This window comes from Pezoporus flaviventris, unplaced genomic scaffold, assembly GCF_033815535.1.
Source record: "Pezoporus flaviventris isolate CSIRO_AGI_PZ_B2104156 unplaced genomic scaffold, CSIRO_AGI_Pfla_v1 ptg000016l, whole genome shotgun sequence".
Lineage (NCBI taxonomy): Eukaryota > Metazoa > Chordata > Aves > Psittaciformes > Psittacidae > Pezoporus > Pezoporus flaviventris.
Genome location: NW_026892564.1, coordinates 8,626,317 through 8,645,775, shown reverse-complemented (window position 1 = coordinate 8,645,775; position 19,459 = coordinate 8,626,317). Strand labels below are relative to the sequence as shown.

The 19,459-nt window shown below is 36.6% G+C and overlaps 1 protein-coding gene across 3 annotated transcripts in view; it reads left to right on the top strand.

The window, feature by feature from the left end:
• Positions 1-15,606: 15,606 nt before the first annotated feature.
• SYT1 (synaptotagmin 1) overlaps positions 15,607-19,459 on the top strand; it is a 272,094-nt gene continuing 268,241 nt past the window's right edge. For 2 of the 3 annotated variants that reach the window (XM_061454714.1, XM_061454710.1), the window contains exon 1: positions 15,607-15,729. The gene's annotated coding sequence lies outside the window, so the exon portion shown is untranslated. The remainder of the gene's footprint in view (positions 15,730-19,459) is intronic. The other variant, XM_061454712.1, reaches the window with a different exon arrangement.

The window sequence follows — 19,459 nt, the reverse complement described above, 5'->3', positions numbered from 1 at the left end:
GTGTTAGAACTCTTCAGTATATTAATTTAGTAATACAGAGCAAAGCCGACAACTGATTGTCTCGAGAGATCATAGGGTTTCTTTTGAAGCTTCTTTTCTTTTTTTAATGACTTACTTTCCATTAATTTTGGGGAGCAATGCCATTTAATTACATCTGCATGTCCAAGAAAGGGATTGTGAAAGTGTCATGGGTCATTTGGGCTTCTGTGCATGAGTGTGTGTGTGCATGTCTGTGTCAAATTTCTGTTGGATAACATCTACAAGAGGCTAGAATATAGGCGTATGTTTTAGAAGAGAGGTGGTCAAGCTTTCACAAAGCTCTGCTGCCTCCTTGTTGTGTCTGGAAATCTGGTGTAACTTAGAACAGCCCTTAACTTGCTCAGGACTGCATACAGTAAGCAATCCACCATAGTGCCTATTCATCCCTCATAGCAGCCTTCCAGTATCTGAAGGGAGGCTATAGGGATGCTGGGCATGGACTCTTCATTAGGGACTGTAGTGTTTGGACAAGGGGTAATGGGTTAAAACTTAAACAGGGGAAGTTTAGATTGGGTATAAGGAAGAAACTCTTTCCTGTTAGGGTAGTGAGGCACTGGAATGGGTTGCCCAGGGAGGTTGTGAATGCTCCATCCCTGGCAGTGTTCAAAGCCATGTTGGACAAAGCCTTGGGTGATATGGTTTAGTGTGAGGTGTCCCTGCCCATGGCAGGGGGGTTGGAACTTGATGAACTTAAGGTGCTTTCCAACCCTAACTATTCTCCAAGCAAAAGTGAAGGAGCTATGATAGACGTATAGCTACTAGGCAGTTACTGACTGTGTCTTCTTGAGTGGTAGAAAACAGTTAAGGGTTTTAATGAAACTGAGAGTCTAATCTTACAGACAATGCCAAGCAGTCTATATTTTGGGAAATGAGTGGATAAAAACTTTAAAACAGAAGCTTAATTTTTGTGCTTGTTGGAGTAAGTGATGAAGCTCCCACCAACTTCTACTACGGGACTACTCTAACACCTAGTCAAGAAATGTAGGTCCATCATGTGGGGTGTTCAGTGTATGCAATGAAAAGATGGCACTGGCATAAAAGTCCAGTTTTAAGATGGGAGACAGCAGATGGATATAAACTGAAAGGAGTATAACTCACAGGATATCAGTTTTGTAGGTTGGTTTTGATCATAGCCAAACAGCTTATTTCTGCAGCCTGTGTGGTTGATAGGTTTTAGCCAGGTTAGTACTACTCGCTGCTTTAATAAGTACTGTTCTTTGCAGGCACTATGAGTCAAGGCTCTAAAATTAAAGTCAGGAGCCACTGTTTGGATTTTTAAAATTTTAGTGGCCTCTCTGCCATTGAGAGGAATCAGGAAATGTGGCTTCATTCCTTGTAAACATTGGTTTTATTCTCAGCTATTTCTTCTGCAGCACTATCATTTGTACCCCAAAATAGTTAAGGAAGGCTGTGAAATATGTGTCACAGCCTCTGTTATTAGCAAACTCTTAGTATTATTTTTATTAGGAGAGCGTATTCTCTGTAAGCAATTTGTTGCTTTCGTGATTTTAAGTGTTTAAAGGATCCTTCTAAGGGTTAGTTAAGCTGCATGGTGGGGGGAGGGAAGAGGAGAAATTGCACAACAAATAGGTTCCCAGAGGAACAATAACAGGAGGTAAGAAACCCTGTTACGGTAATAAAAGCTTTATAGCTATATGGATCTATATGGGACTCTTATGCAAATCTGTTCTCTCATAAATCAATGAAGATACCAGGGAAAGGATGAAGATACTCAGCTGACTAGATTTTCAGCTATATCAGTTAAGTCAGTGCTAAGGAATTACATAGATCTTTAAGTGATTTAAAGGAATAGGATAAAAATGTTCTTTTATCACAAAGGCACACCAGCTTAATGAGTAATATTGAAATGGTTGTAAAGAAGCAGTGCCTAACAAAATGATTTCTCTTCTCACAGCTTGAACAATGTAATTAAAACATAAAAGGTATTTATGGAAAAACCTGTTGTTAAAACCCAATTACTATAGCTTGTTTTATTATGTTCTTTCATTGAAAGACCATAAGGACTGGTATTCAATTTTCCTGTTTTCAACGAAAATGCTACTGAGTTTTTGTACCAGGTCATTTTGGTCATTTTCTCCTCCCATCTACATATTTCACTTTTAAATTAAGAGGTTTTTTGTTTCGTTGTTTTTTATTTTGTTTTGAGGTTTGGTTGTGTTTGTTTTTTTTTTCCAGAGGTAACTGGGTAATTTTTAATTACTGCCAGCAATTTGTAAGTTGGAAGTAAAGGTTACTCTAGTTTTAGTCACAGCTCTATGAAAGCTTCCAGTATTACCTGCTGCAATAAGCTTCTGTGGCAGCACACACTTCTCTCTTCTGCAGCACAGTTCACTGGATGCCCATGTCCTCTGCCACCTAACTGAAGGTGGAACATCCTGACCAGAGATACTCAGTTCTCATAGTATTAGTTTTGTTCTGAGTATGGCTTTCAAAGAATACATAAACCTATGGAGAAACAGTGATGGATATAAGTAGATCCAAGATCATGGATGGGTCTTAAGTTATAAATTATCATTTTCAGGAGTTGAGTAGCATATATAGCATGTGCTCAATATTTTCAAATAGATACATTTAAACATGAGCTCTACACAAACATGACGTTGTGACTAGATAATATGTCACTGCTACACTGTTTTGTTTGTTTGTTTTTCTACTGCCTTGATAGTTACTGTGGTGAGATAATCTCTTTATTTACTGGCATTCTGTTGAATCACACCATTAATTCACCTGAAATGACTGTCTTGTGGGGTCTTACTGCTGAGGTTGTTTGAATGCTAATGTGAATTGTAATTAATCAATAGTGATTGTGCAAAACATAAAGCATTTATATGATCTTCATAACTGACATCTAAATTCTCCACAAGAGACAGCCTAAAACAGTAGCAGAGCTTGGCCTTGCATCTCTTTGTTCTAGGCTCATCCCATTTGATGTGCTAGGATGCTTGCCTTAAAACAGCCTCCGAGGTGACTTGTTCAGATGTGTAATTTGAACTGAATATAGTTTTGCATGTTCCTGTAGTATATTAAAAAAAATAAATACCAAAAGCAATACTAAGTAGCATACAGCAAAAAATGAAATATTGTTCTTTCTTTCCTGCTAATCTTCCAAAAACAGCATTTAATGTGTCAATGAATATAATTTATTGAAATACCATTTTGAGGAGTTAAGAAAAGGCTGTCTGTGCTTGTTAAAAGACTCATGTTTGGGTTCCTCTCTTTGTATAAAATACAGTCTTAAGCTTCTCCCAAAGTTATGGGTAAGTGCGTTTTCCTTCTCAGCTCTTCTTTATGTTTTGTCTTTGCACCTTCATTCAGACGTAAGTTTATAGCTTATATTTTCTGTTCTAACATTCTTACTGAACTGTCTGTGTGATAGGAATTACAGTAGATTTTCCGAAAGACATGGGTCATATATGTGGCAATTCTGAAAGTAACCAGGTACTATTATGTCCTGACTCTTCGATGTCAATGGCATTTTTAAACATATTGGTTTATTGCTATAACTTTTTTCTTTCTTTTGACTGCATATTCACTGTGAAGGTGGTGAGGTACTGCAAGAGGTTGCTCAGAGAAGTGATGGCTGCCCCATCTCTAGCAATGGTCAAGGCCAGGTTGGATGGGGCTTTGAGCAACCTGGTCTAGTGGAGGGTGTCCTGATCCTTAAGGTCCCTTCCAACCCAAACCATTTGATGATTCTGTGATTCTATGATTTGCAGAGTTCCCAGCAGACCAAGACTGTGATCTTAACCTTGTGATTCTGCTGAAGAATGAGTATTACTTACTTGGGGAAAATGTGGCAGAGAATGATCTAGGACCTCATAAATACACAAAAGATGAAGTAACCAGTTCCCTCCTCACTGTCTTCCTCTTCCCAAAAATCAACCCACCAGCAAGCAGAACAGTTAAAAAACATTCATTGCATCCTTAATTCCTTAAATGAACAAGTGAAACCAAGTGGTCAGCAAGTTTGTTAGTGTCATTTTATGTCAGCAGTGAGATAAATCTACAATACTGACAGCAAAAAATTATCTTCTATACGGTTCATTTGTAACTCAAGATTCTTAAGAGTGAGCCAAAACCTGAAAACATGTGAAGAGAAAACCTTGGTATAATGTAAACACTGTGTAGTAATATATTATATAAAGGTAGTACTCTGAAATTGTATGTATGCCAGGAAGAACAACCTTGCAATTACAGAACTTGGAGATGAAGCTAATTCTGTTACCTAAGGTGTTATTTTTGTCAAAAGATGTAACAAATAGATTTTTGTACCCTGATTTTAAGGTTTGCTGTATTGCTTTGAATATTAAAGTTTAACAGTTATCTTTTGGAAAATGAGATTTCTGATTGACATTGTTAAGGATAATGTTAAATATCTGGAGGTGAGCAAAGCTGAAGGGAAACATATAGTAGGTTTTACTGAAGTGACTAAGTGTAAGAGGTGCCTGACTCCATGAAAGTCTGTGGAAATAAGATGCTTACTTATTTAGATGGTTTTATAAACTCCATTAGGTGCTTTTGTGCATCTTTAGACATCTATATACATCATCCACTGATCTAAATGAAGTTGTGCAAGCACTGGCAACATTTACGCTGACGCTTTGAGTCAAATCAGTGTGCTCTGTTCATAATATATGCCTTCATCTGAAATTACCCTAGGTGTAATCAGTTTGGTTGTCAGCTGACCAAAAAAAAAATCAACTGAAAAAATACATTTCAAGAGCACTAGTAAATGTATTTTAAAGATGGGGTGACATAAAAGTAAAATTGCTTCCATATGACACAAAGCTGTTAGAGGTCTGATAAATCTGGATTATTTTCATCTATAACAATGGCTGATACTAAATCCTTGGCCAAAAAAATAGATAATCGGAATCACATAATACACAGCTCTTCAGTTTGGCATCGATTTCACAATACAATAAAACTTATCATTTGTAAGCTTGTCTGGTTTTCAAACAAAGAATGAGAACAATTTGATCTGTCCTGGTACATAAGACTATACGGTGCAGGTGGTTTAAAAACAAAACAGTTAATCAAGCAAAATTTTACTTAAACTACCTGATGATTCATCATGCAGTCTGTGCACACTGTCAGTTGTATCTTTCTGAGCAATTATTTATAGAATATTTAAATAGCCTGGAGAGCATGTGCAACTGCTGAGAATTCTATTGTATTATGAATTACTTCTTCAATTTGTTTCAGTTCAATATAGACTGACACCACTACAGAGTCAACCTTCTGTTTCCTTGAATGCAATGCAGTATACCATTTATACTGGAAATTAAGTTTTGCCTAAAATATGATTTTGGCCGTGTTTTAACATTCCTGAAGTAAACTTGGAGAGGATGGGAAAATCAGAATTACTTACTTAATTGTATTTCCCCTTCTTTTTACATATGTATTACTACAAACTTTAGAAGTTGTGTTTATATCCATAAGGGCTGTTATTAAGCTCTTACCTGCATGACATCCATTCAAGCACAAAATTGCTCAAAAATACTAACAGAATATGACAGTGTAGTTCCTTATTGGGCTGGGTGATAGCTGGATTTTTAACAGAAAAGGAAGGAATCTATACAGTAGAAGAGAGATGTCAAATACACCAAGATTGAGATCATCAAGAACTGGCCAAGCTATGACAGGCTGCAAATTAAGGAGAAGAAGTTGGAGAAAGTAGAAAGACCTCCAAAAAATAAGGGAGAAGGGTGGTAATAATCGTGGACATGAGGTGTGTATAGAATGCGTAACATACCACCTGGAGCAGACAGTTAAATAATTTTTCTTGTTCTGGAATTTGGAGAGTGGAATGTCAAGGGGGTGGAAATGAGACTGGTGGCAGCGCAGGTGATATCTAATTTGAGGACTGTGAGCTCAATAGCTAGCTACATTGAGACTACATGATTAGTGCTTTTTGGGATCCTGGTTGCCTGTTCATCAGTGTGCCTGGAAATCTGGATGGAAATGACAGGAGAAAGAAAATGGGGAGAGATAGTTGCATGTGGTTAGACCTCGTCCTGGCAAACTGAGACATGAACTGTGGTGCGTGTCTGTATTGGGTCTGGCTGGGATTGAACTAACTTTCTTGATCATAGCTCATATGGTTCTGATTTAGATTAGTAACTAAAACTGCTGATAGTACACCGGTGTTGTAACACAGCATCAAGGCCTTCTCTTTGTCCCCCGCCAGTAGGCGAAGAATGTGCAAGAGTCGGGGAGGAATCACAGCCAGGAGAGGTGGCCCAAACTGACCAAAGGGGTATTCTTACCTTATAATGTCATACTCAGCAATAAAAACGGGGGGTAGGCTTTCCAGCATAGTTGCTGCTTGGAGGCTGAGTGAGCATTGGGCTGCTGGTGGGGGATAGGGAGTGGCTGCCTTTCCTTCACTTGTGTATACTTTCTCCCTGTTTCTTTCCTTCACTAACTAAATGAACTTTATCTCAATCTATGAGTTTTTCTTTCTTTTGTACATCAAAATCTCTCCTCTGTGCAGGGAAATGGAATAATTGTGCAGGGAAGTGGAATGGCTGTCTGGCACCTGGATCAACCCACCATAATATCTGAAATTTGGGAGCCCTTCTGAATTCCACTGTTTAGAGATAGCCAGAAAGCTGCTAACTAGAAATTAAGTGGTAGTTTCAATTCATCTGTAGTTAAAATAAAAATATTTGATTGAAAATTTGAAAACAAAAGGAAAAAAGAGTAATATTGATACAAATGTTGTGTAATAAAGTGATTATGTCAGTGGCCATTGGGTTTTTTGTGACACTGTAGTAATACTTCTCTGATAAAATCTTCTGCATCACTTAATATTCTTTTGGAGGTTTTCAGCAAGTGCTTGTTTTTATGACACGTTATTAAACACCTTTTAAATTTGATCACCTAATATGGACAAACCTCAAGAAATCCTTAGCAAAATAAGGAGAATTTTCATGTGTTTTTAGTGGATTTTTTTTTAGTGGTATTTTTAAAGTATTGGCTGGAAGGTTTATGGAGACATTGGTCATGACAAAAACGGTGCCCATTGCATGGGGACTATGCCAAAGAGTGTGAACTTACTTTTGGTACTTAAGTAATCAAGCAGTAGTAAAGTTAAATTGTATATGTTTGTTTTCTTCACTTTCTATTTTAAGTTTTGAGAGAAATAAAAGGATCTGCAGTAACATCCCATTGTCTCTCAGAATGTCTAGTTAGGAAAAAACTAAAAGGCAATAAAACTGCATTACTGCATTTCACATGCACCCACACAGAGGCAGTATGGACTGGTTTCCTCTGCTGTTAGGTAGGTATTTGATATTTCCTTATAATTAAGAAAGTAGTACTTCAAAGACAAATGAAAATAATTTTAAAATGGTATCTTTACCACATCTTGGCTAGTCTGGAATTATGAATTGCATATGAATATGTTAATATTAATTTACCTATAGGCATATAGCATATGTGAAAGTTAAAAATAGAAAATACAGATTAAAAAAAAATATGTGGGCCTCACACTCTTTCCTCTGTCAAGGCAGAATTAACTATGTTGTGTATTTGTTTAAAATAATTTTCAAATCTCAAATGTGTTATACTTTATATTATTCCTGTTGAAAACCTGGTTCCACTGTTGTGAGGTGGCAGTGATGTTCCAGTGTTTTCCTGTTTCCAAATAAGTGCAACTGTAAAAACTAGTTATCTAAGCTGTGGTGCCTAATTGGGCAATATGAACTCCAAGCTTAAAATGCAAAGCACTCCCACTCTTAAAGGACTCTTTGTTGCAACTTACCATGGTGTGACTGCTTTATGTGTGCACCTGTTCATTGCCTGAGTGTAGAGTTTTGGTGCATATTCTGACAAGGCACCTTCCTGGATATTGGATGGAAAAGAAGTGATGATGAACTTTTTCTTCATTCTAAATACGAACACCAATTTTCAAGGGAGCTAATTAAAATCTTTATCTGATCCTCAGTTGTGAGGGAGCTCTGCCTGCACGCATGTGATAAATTCATGCCTTTTGAGATTTCTAATTTGATTGTATATTTTTTCCTGGTTTTATGACTACAGCATTTTTTATTTTTATGTTCACAAGTCTTTGTCAGAGGAAATAGCAACCTTCCCTTCAAATGTTGCAGTTGAGAAACAATGCTTTGCAAGTGGATTTGTTTTTGTTTTCCTTTGTGTATGTGAGAAGAATGGTAACTGGGCTCCTCAAAGCTGTTTGTAGAGGCAAATCCTTTTTTCCAGCCTAACTGGCTAATAAACTATTGTTTTGAAGAGAGTCCAACCTGAGATAACGTACAGGATCTCAATTAACTGTGAGCTCCTATTGCCAAAGCTTTGTGAAGATTGTTTTGTCATCTTAAAAAACCAAGAGTTTTCTAGGTACAGAGTGGCACATTGTACATCAGCTGGATGTCGGCAAAGAGCATTAAACCCTTAATTTGGCATTGCAAGTTGTCAGCTGGTCACATCAGTTGACTTTAATAATTGCTAATTGAGCAAATGTGCATATCTGGAAGACAGACCCTCAAAACCTAACCCTTCCTTTGTCACCTTGTTAGTTTTATGTGTTCTGATGTTTGGGTTATTTTCACTTGTAGCATGAAAGAAAATACTTGTTTTGTTTTCTTCCGTAGTGAGTTGTATACTATCAGATGGATCTTGTGTTTGATGGCATTTATAAGCTGAAGGTCACACTCATAGTTTAAGCTTGAAATTGTTCCCCAGTAGCAAGTGAATGAGTTGATCAGCAAGTGAATGAGTATGGAATTGGGTTGGTAAGAGAGGTCAGAATAAAAGTTTGAGGATAGGACTTGGCACAATGTAAGGAAATCATAAAATTGATGTGTTCACTCTGTAGCGAACTATTGATTCTTATTTTTTATTGCGTACTTCAGCATTCATGCGGAGGAAGAAAACATATAGCAAAGCAACATGTCTGTCACAGTCTGCTTTTTTCTATAGTAGAAAAATTAATGTTAATGATCCGAGATGTAGCTAAAGCAAGAGAATGTTACTCAATAACATCTATACATAAATGAAGTGGAAGTAAGATGGTAATAATTTTACAGAATTTTCCACAAAGACCAGTAAGATAGGGTGGTACTAGAAAAACTGTGTTAGACTTCTGTCAATTAAGTGACACGATCAAGAATGGTATTTTTGCCAGTGCAAACCAAAGTGTGTATTTATTGCTTCCTGCTTTTGATTAGAAAATAGAGAAAGACACCAGAATTTCCTTCATTACTTGTGTGTAACTTTAACAAGAATTTCAGTCCAAAGTCTCCTGGGAAAAAAATATATCTGAAAAGAAAGTCGAAAGATACCCTACTGAGACAAGAGAGACTAGGAAACATGGATGACTTAAATAGTGACATGTGAGGACAGGCACTTTAAGTGTGACAACTCAAAGATACTGACCACATGTCATCAAGGTAAATTTTTTATAAATGTCTAGCTATGTGCTACCATATGGACATCTAAGGCAATATACAGGGAAAGAATGAATTTCAAATTTGCTGTTACCAGATCAGACAATTATAAATCTTTGTGTCTACATGACTCTGTCCTACAGTCACCTTATGTTCTGCACTTGCTCTACCAGGTAAGATGAAGTGTAGTTCCTCCTAGTTTTTAGACCATCCAGTTGGAATCTGTTTTTACATTTGTCTGCCTTATACTAGTATATGCTATATAAGGAGAGGAATTTGATCAAAAACTTACTATTACCTTTTTCCTTCACCAGTTTCAGTACTAGGAAATGTGGGCATGTTAAAATGACCTTCTTGCAGATTTTAATCTTGAAGTACTTACGGAATTACTATTTGGAAGGTTCAAGGGCATTTCACTTGTAGTATAGTTGTGAAGCTTTTTCATGCATGTTTTTTAATAATTTATTTTTCTAGATGACTGAGTGCTTGTACTCAAGGAGCAGTCACAATACTACTTATGGAACAATAATCGTGGTCATACTTAGTTTAAGCTGTACGAATTTGTTGAGTAGAAATGGACTTGCATGCAATACTAAGGATCAGTGGGTGATGCAGATGTGTCATGCAGTGTTTTTGACTAATTTCTGGAATATGAAGGAATCTTTTTTCTTGCCTTTGCTTAGGCAAAATCATACGTCAAATTCAGAGCATCTCTCCTTAGAACAGAAGAATGATCCCTGGGATTCTTATAGCCTGGGACCTACAGAGTCCAGCATCCTGTCTCCAACAAGGCATAGTAGATTTCCAAAGAAGGGAGGAATAGAGTGAGGATGTGTCACTTGTTTCTTGAAAAATTCTTAGCCTCTGATTGTTCTCAGTTCAAGGGATTTCTTGAACCCGGTGTGGTTTCTCTGACTCTCAATGAATCCCTCTTCCAAGTTCTTGTTCAGTTTCCCTACAGAACTCTTAAAAATGTTCATTTACCCCTAAATGTTTCCGAGAGTTTTGTAGATCTTCCACTTATTAAACAAAGAACCACCTTCTTTTGTTTGTTTTGCACTTTACTCTCACTAGGTTCCTTTATAGTTGCTAGTTTTCCTATATACATCAATATACCAAAGTGATATATAAGTGCAGTGTGAGCCCTCTGTTTTGATACGAATTACTTCAGAAGATCTCAGAAACTCAGCTTTACAAATGAATTTATTTGCAAACACTTTTGCAGAAGGAGAATATAATTTTTACAGCAGTGACAAGATAGAAAATGTCAGTTGGTACTTTTCCTCACAAAACTCTCTTGCATGCCTGGTCTCTGTGAGCATTGTTTAGTAAAATGCATTGAGATTAATAACCCCATGTTTTTATTAGCACTGTGATAGGTGCTTATATTTAACACAAGTTACGTTAGAAAGCTGCAAGGATAGTGAGATAAACTGGATTTTGGTGACTGAATAGAAGCCAAGGTTTAAAATGGAAGGTCAGAGGGAAACCTGATACAAGTAATAAAGGCTGGAATGATACCTGTGGATTACAGTTCTTGTTTAAGGCAATTTATCATGTAACAAACATAACGTTTTTTGGGTTGAAGCTTAAAAATTGTGCTGCAGTGTAATTAAGAATCATTTGTAGTAAAATAAAGAGATCATCCCTGCATATGTCACCTGATAAATTTAGGTCAAGGCTGACTGAAAGATCTTGCTGGTCTACAGATGCCAGATATTTAGAGACTCCTGTGCTTGTTGCAGATTGGAGATAACTTTAATATGCTTCAGACTGATAGAAATGGCATTTGTTTAGCACAGGAGATAAAAACATAGTCAGAAGTCAGTGGAAAAATAGTAAAGAAATATCATTACTGTCTTCTAGAACTAAAAGGTTTTGGGGTTTGTGGGGTTTGTTCCTTTTATTCTGCTGAATAGTGATGTTCCATGTTCAGTATCTTTCTGTGAATCTAAAAAATCTGAACTTTAAAAAAGAAAAATACACAGTGTCGAGATACATTTTGAAAACTAGCTGAAGGCATTAAAGAATGTCTGAATCTTGGATCTTTCTAGTTTGTGTAAATAAAAGTATTCTGCACTGCTAAATTGTACTGTAAGCACTAAATAATAAGAGTATATTAGAATCAAAGATGTGGTAGGTGGACTACAGCTGTAACATTAGTATCAACAGTGGAACAGACTATTATACATACCAACAGGTGCAGATTAATTAAATAGTTTTCTTCTGAACATTGGTTAAAATTACTTTGTTGTCCTTATATTGCGACCACAGGTAGAGTGTCTTCTTTCTTTCAAAAACATCAAGCAATGTTTTCTGGTGAAAAAAAAAAAATAAATCTCAGCTATCAGAAAACATATGTCTGAAGGCATTTTATCCCAACCATTTGTGGTAGCAAAGACAGAAGAATGATATTGTAAAGTTGCTTAGATTGATACTTTTTCTGTCTGAATTTGCTTGGTTTTTATGCCATAACTGTAGGCAATTCAGTAAGTTTGCAGAATTAAATAGCCAGCATAAGTTATGTATTGCATGCCGAACATAATTATGCCTTCAGCCAAGAAATACCTCTTGAGGAGAAACTGCCTGGTAATCCTCATTTCAGCTAGAATTATAGAATTGAACAGTTAATCTTTTCTGTGGACAGATTATTTTTTCCAAGAAAGCAATGAGAGCAAACTGTTTTTATCTTCATTTTCCTGTGTTTCTTTAAACACACTTCATAAGGTCATTAACCTTTCTTCATGAGAAAGCGTTTTCTTACCATCTTTTAATACTTGCTGCCTTCTTTCTCTGTCTTTCTCTATTTTCCCCCAAATGTTTGTATTCTGGGGGAGGTCTCTGAGAACCAGAGTCTTGGTGGAGAAAGACTCATTCTTTAAATATATGCCACTAGCTGAATTATCTTTTCATGCAGTTAAAAATGCAAGACACAAAATGCAAAACAAACCCCTCTCCTTTTGTTTTCAGTTTGCATCTCTGTGAAAGGCACATAAAGATTTTCCACCGAGACTGTTAGTATTCTGGCAAGCTCTCACTTGTGATCTATGGACTGTTGAAGTGCTGACAGATGCAGTATTATACAGAAATGCAAAGATTATATTTGTGTTTCTATATGTGTCCTGCAAACCCCCCAGGCACTCAGATCTCTCCTTGCTACTCTGTTCCAGCACGCTCCAGCCATCTGCTTGATTTTCCTTCTGCATTTGCTCTCATTAGTCATGTTCACATGTATTTCAGGCTGCTTAATTTCATTACGCAAACTATTATGCACTGTTCATACAATAAGTGACAGAGGTTCCTTCTACTCCCTAAGGGACTTGTAAAAAGAAGTTCTGAATGTGTAAGAAACCCTGAAAATTCTTGTTAAAACATGGACAGCATTTCACTGTTACCCTTATTAACATACTAAAACTTACTTCATTGATTGAGTTACCTGTCTTTTCCTGACTCCCAAAGGCTAACTGCTGTCTCCTTAGAAATATTTGCTTCTGGCTAGGATATTTTAACACAGTTAAGATCTCGACAAAGAACTCATACCATATTTAAAAATTTCCTTTCTGGTGGAGTTAGTTTTCCTGCCTAGTAGTGAGGTTGTCATTTCAGAGCAGAATGTGTTTGTGACCATCCTTGTGAATATCCAGTAGAATTAACAAAATCGTAAGCTTTTAAAAGGATCAGAATTTTCAGAGGAAAGAGAGATCTTTTATTGCTGAAGATGTAAAATCTCTGTTTGTGGTCATTGCTGAGTGTGCTCAAGCTTCTCAACATTACTAAGGCCAGCTATGATAAGGTCATGGCATTCCCTTGGAGTGACTCAATATATGTGTGCTGCAGGACAAAAATATATAGAAGAGTTTCCTGTGATGGCTTTTGATAGCTCCTCTGTGTGGTGGGGAGGAACCAGCCCCAGCAATGGGATCTGGGACCCTACTGGGATCCCAGTGGGCAGAAGGGTGCCAGTATGGGAGAAAACTGCTCAGTGCTGGGCTTAGGAGCGGGTGTGATGGCCAAGGTTTTATGGTCAAAGGCAATGGATTAATAGTCAGAGAGTGGGCAATAAAATTGGGACATGGAGGAGGGGAACCAGGACTGACCTGAATAACAGTGAAATTTGGCAGGGAGCTCTAGGAAAGACAGATTTAATAAGGAATTGGATATCTGGACAGCAGACGTAGAGCTGCCAACATAATTGGCATTAGCATCAGCCGTCATCCTAGCTGGAGGGAAGTGGGAATGGTTGAGAAGTGATTCAGAAAGACAGAAAAATTGAGTTCAGTGTGAGCCATGCTTGAATATATGGGAACATATAGTATATAGTGCATGCTCTAAAGATAAAAAAAAAAAAAAGGAAGGGGGGGATGAGGATCCATTATTAGGTGTAAAAAAAATATTGTTTTGCTGTTTTTTTTAATCTTGAAAAAAGTTCACCATGAAAATCATTATTTTATTTTGAGAATGGGCTCTCTATGGTATATGAATTATAAATCATTCACAGACAGGAGTGATGGATCTAGGCACTGGATAAGCATGGCACCCCACAAAAAATAGTGACTCAGAGACTATCATAAAGTCTCAGAAAGAGGCTGAATTACCCTTTGAGTGCTGGACATTGCTGCGATGTTCTTTTTTTAATGTGGTTTGCATCTAATGAGTTTGATTTTACTTTGTTGTTTTGATAAATATATTCTATCCAGACAGCCGCAAGGTACAAAATAATTGTTGACTCTGAAAGCTGGAATATTTTTTAACCAGCTTTTCCTAATACTTATTTCATTAAAACCCGAAGTCCTGGAGTCATTTAAAGGATTTAGTCTTTCTTTTGTTTTCTGATGGAAAATGTACATTGTTTGGTGGTCTAAATTCCTATTGCCCTATGACTTTGGTGACTGTAAATTCAGTGCAATGTGCCTTGCTGATATGGGCTTTATTCTCTAAAAAAATAGAAAGGAAATTATAGGTATACACATTTATAGAAAATTCCGTAATTCCATCATTTTTACTGTTGTGGTTAACAATATTGATTTCTTAGTACATAAGTAGTGAAAAAATGAGAGTTTCCAAACTGTTTAAAATAACTAATGAACTATTGAATTATGCAGTGCTTTTTTGTCTTAAAAAAAAAAAAAAAATTCTTTTTGCTGTTTTAAATATTGCCAAGACTGGCAAAATGAAATAATGATAGTATTTCTTACTAAGGAAAATAATCAGAAGCACTACGTGTAAGATGTGGAGACTGAGGACAGCTTTTATGGTGTATGATTAAGCAACTGGGCAAGGATTCAAGACATTTAAGGCTGAGTAGGTTCCTTAAACCAGACTCCTTATGTGACGTTCAGCCTATTGTTGAATTTTGTGTACCTCTGCCTCTATCTGTAGAACAAGCATGTTGATACAGCTTTACTCTCCCATCCTTTGCCTGTCTCAGGGATTTGATTTAAAAAAATCTGACAGATCTCTTACAGTCTTCTTCAAACAACTTCCAGCACAGTAAGCATTCAGTCTTCACTGAAGCTTCTAGTAATAGCTATGGGGAAAAAGCAACATGAATTCTTTTTATTTACTGTAAGTGACTCTACAGAAGGGAAATAGAAGAGCTGAGAAGAGGTAAAAAAAATATATATATATAATCTATAGTACAATCTGAATATTTCCATGAAATTGTTTGAGCCTAAAGATTAAATTTACTTAGGTCACTTTTGTCGCTTAATGCAAACTGGTTTGAAATTGTCTGGTTTCGTATAGAAGTTAAAAAAGGTACAATTATAAATCCATGTCTTTTTGGTATCAACTGAATTCATAGAGCATGCTGAGTTAAGGAACCTTGTGGGATACAGCAGTAGGAAATTGTGTGACCACTCCCCCACTGTACTTGCCTCACTGATCTACAGAAATATATAATATTGGAACACACCAAACCAGTCCAGATGAGTCCATAGTGAAGAAAACTTGTTCATGTATGTTTTTTTCTTTGTAAATTAACAATCTCATTAACTCACATGGTAATTAACTTTTGGCAATCAGCCCAAGGGCACTGAACAAACCAAGAATGTTGAACGGAATTTTAAAGCAGCAGTTGTTTGTGGGCAAAAATGAAAATACAGCTGCATAGGTACTGGCAAGTGTTTACATGGAATGTCTTTCTTTTAAAGGGAGAAAAGCAACTTTTTTTTCTGAGCTGTGAAGAAACTAGAAATTGGTAGAGTCTTCATTCAAGATTTCCCTGTGAAAACTGCGTTGATGCCATTCATATAAGGTATTTGAAACAAATGTGGGTTCTGTTTCCTTCCATACCCTGTTAGATGCTTTAATGCATGGTGCTTTCTGAGAAATAAAATGGAGATAGTAAATGATTGAAAGAAACAGCTTTTTCTGATGTAAAGTCTATTAGACTAGTGAACATATAATTTTGTGGTAACACGTCATATTTCTCACTGACATTAAAGTTGGAAAAATTACTGGTTGTATGCATTTATTGGCTGTTCAGATAGTAGTTGTATTCTTCGCCTTCTCTCGCCATCAACTTGTGTTTTATCAAATCCCAAGCTGTCATGCTTCATTATCCATAGATGATCTTGAGCAGCCTTTCTTCATAAAAAAATATGCTGTGGCATCTGCCATTGTGTACCAATGTACAGATCACTTCTCAGTTAGGTTTGCCTTTGATTTATACATTCAGTCATGTGTGTTCTTACATTTTTGCCTGTGAATATCCCAAGCAATGGAAGCTGCATATGCTACGTTACACTGATTTTTCAGGTTGTAGATGTCTTCTGTGCCTTTTTAGCTAACGAGTTCCATTGGAATTAGCGTTTGTAGACCTCAGTCTCCACTAGGCAGTCACATTATTTCTGTAGTCATTCATAAGCGCCTGTACCAGTGATGTAGACAGGACATTGAAATTAGGAGCTGTGATTATAATGTCAGTCTCGCATTCTAGATTCTGTATTTCACTTTTCTGATGTCTGGAGCCAGCAATGAAATTTATGTCATGATTTTATTGATAGACAGCAATAATGTCTAGATAGAAATATATTTACCGAAGAAGTCTATTTCCTGTAAGGCAATTACATTGACAAGAGACTTATTCTTTTTTTTGAAAGACAATTAGTAAAACTGTACAGTGCTCATAGAGATTAGTAGATAAAAGTCCTCTTCATTCTAGTAATTTACATCTCTATGTAACTATTGTTGTAAAGGGAAAAGGAGCACACATTTTTAGGGATGTCCTAAAGTTATTTTACAGCTATTCTGTTTTGTGGTACAACATTTGGAAGTTAATTTGTTACACTGCTGCTGTTAATGCTTCATCTGAAAATACCTGTTTCAGCAATCAACAGTGAAAATGTATGACTACCCATTTTAGGTTTGATTCAGTACTACTTAACTTGAAACTATTTGAAATTGATTGAGCTGTTTTTAGGAAATTGCATGGATACTTTTCTGAATATGTTAAATCTAAGAAACAATGTTTGCTATAGCCTAGATGGGCTGTCTTCACCCAGTTGCTTTGATATATTTTCCAGGGATGAGGAGAGTAAGAGAAACAATCTTGTTCTGTTAAGATTCCTTATAATTGCCAGGCTTTCTGCAATTTCAGTGAAATATTGCACTAAACCCACTCCTTTTAATGGAGGAAAAGAGTTTCTGTATAGACTGAAAATATTTAGAGGGCTTCTATTTACGTTTTGCAGTTCCTATGCCAATTAATTGTTTATACTTGCAAGGGCCTCAAGGCTTCATTTGGGTTAGAGCTCTGTATGCTTTTTCTGTTTGTGCAGATGTTTCACAGAGATCTTGTGGAAGTGGGGATCATTCAGAGGTCAAATGAAAAGCAGCAACATATAAAGACAATGAAATATCAGGGCACTTCTCGATGAAAGTTCGCAAAACAAGTGAAGAGCCACGTGAAAATGCAGAGCAGTATGTCCTCAAAGTAAATTGTCCCCAAAGAAAATAACTCACTTGGAAAGAATAATACTATGTGTTTGTGTTGTAGAACAGATTGTTGTGAGACTACCTCTCAACGTGTGACTTTAGCAGTGGCTGTCATTCTGCCCAAAGTCTACCTTTTATTTTCAGTAACAAAACACAGTAGAGCTCTGTGCTGAACATGGAAAAAGGAGGGGGAGAGAGGGATATTGAAAAAAAAAATTTTTTTTATAATTCTCCTGCACCTGTTCTTGTTCTGCCAAAGCTTGCAGATGACTTTTGATTGAAGTAGTAGCATGTTTATCACAGTGATAAAATTAATTTCCATCTCTGTTCACTATTACGTGTGTCTCAGTTGCAGACAGTTTCTTCTGAGAATATGAAATACTGTCTATGACTGTGTCTGGGAGTAAGTCACCAATGTTATAACTCAAACTAATTTAAATGAAGGCAAATGTTTGGGGATCTGAGAGCTGAATTTCCATTTGAACAATAGCTTGAAGGACTTCATACACATTTGACTGTCTCATGCCCTAAAGTGGATTGCTACTGAAGAGATTATCCACATATACCCATGAGCTACAATAAGATTTACAGGAATATGAAATAAAATAAAGTTGTCTGTAAGGTAAATATTAAGTGGAAAAGCAAATTAAAGCAAGAGTGGAATAAGAATGAATCCAGGAGAATTTTAGAACAGATCTACACTGGGAATATGAGGATGCAACAAAACCTGAAGATCTGATGCAGAAATCTGAACTAGAAATGCTTCTTAATCTGTCACCCACATTGTAGGTGTTTTTTAGTAAGTCTCTGAGTGTTGTTGATGTCTATATAACCCTTTACAATTAGAGTTGAATGGGATACTGTAATAAACAGAGTCAGTAGAATTATCTTCTGAGACTTTCTGAGTATTAGGGAGTGCTTACTGAAACACAATAATTTCAGATGATTAAGCAGAGTTCTCCTATTTAAAAAGTCCATTAAATTGGTTAAAAAAAAAATCCTTTATGTGTTTTAGATTTGATTAACCTTTAATGCTATTTTCCACTTAGATGTATTTATTGTGTGTTGATTTTGGTGTTATTTCTTGGCTTGTATTTTGTGATAGTAACAAGGATGAAAGCAGTTCTCCTCTTACAGGAACTGTTACTTCCACTGCAGTTGCTTTGGAAATGCTAGAAGTGCAATGTGATGCTTACGTCAGCACTGGGGGAATCTCCACAGAGCACAAAGAGAGGCTGTAAATAGTACAGGTCCAGAACCAGGATGCCACAGACCAGCCATTCTCAACGGTCTGACCCCATCTCGTTCAAGAAACCTTGCCAGTTGTGAATTGTTTCCCTTTTTCTTGCCTTAGTAGTATTTTGTTTCTAGCCCACTAATGAAAACAAGCATGAAATCCTGGAATCCCTATTTCATTCTCAAGCTTGTAAAACTCCATTGACTGTGGTGGAGCATGTGGGGCTACAAATAAATTTCAATTTCAGTCAGTGAGTTTTGCTGGTGGGGAAAACTGGTGATTAATTTTAGGGCTTATACTCAGCATACCTCAGTGAAAGAAAATACCTTACAAGCTAATGTTAAATAGGTCCCTACAAGATAGAGGATGTTCCTTTTGTGTTCTCTGAATTGGTTGAGAAAAATTACACTTTCCCAAGTTATTCCAGGTTTTGGGTTTTTTTGTCTTTTAAATAATATTTAGTACATTTTCTGGTCAGCAAAGTCATATCTACTGGAAAGATGTTCACGTATTATCATGGGACAGGTCAAAAATCAAGACATTAAGGACTAACACGTTGTAATGAAAACCAAAACTATGGGTGAACAGTGTTGCCAGAGTTTGCAGACTTGTCTAAGAGCAAAGGTTGTTAGACTGTAAACTTGTCTCAGAGCAAAGGCTGTTAGACTGTAAACCTGTCTCTGGAAACACAGATAATTTGCACAACTTCTTTTTCTTTTTCCTGTATTTTTTGACCTCCTTTTTTTCTGAACTAACACTTCATTGCTCTTCTGGGAACCAACATTCAGCTGATAAATTAAAAACTCTAGGC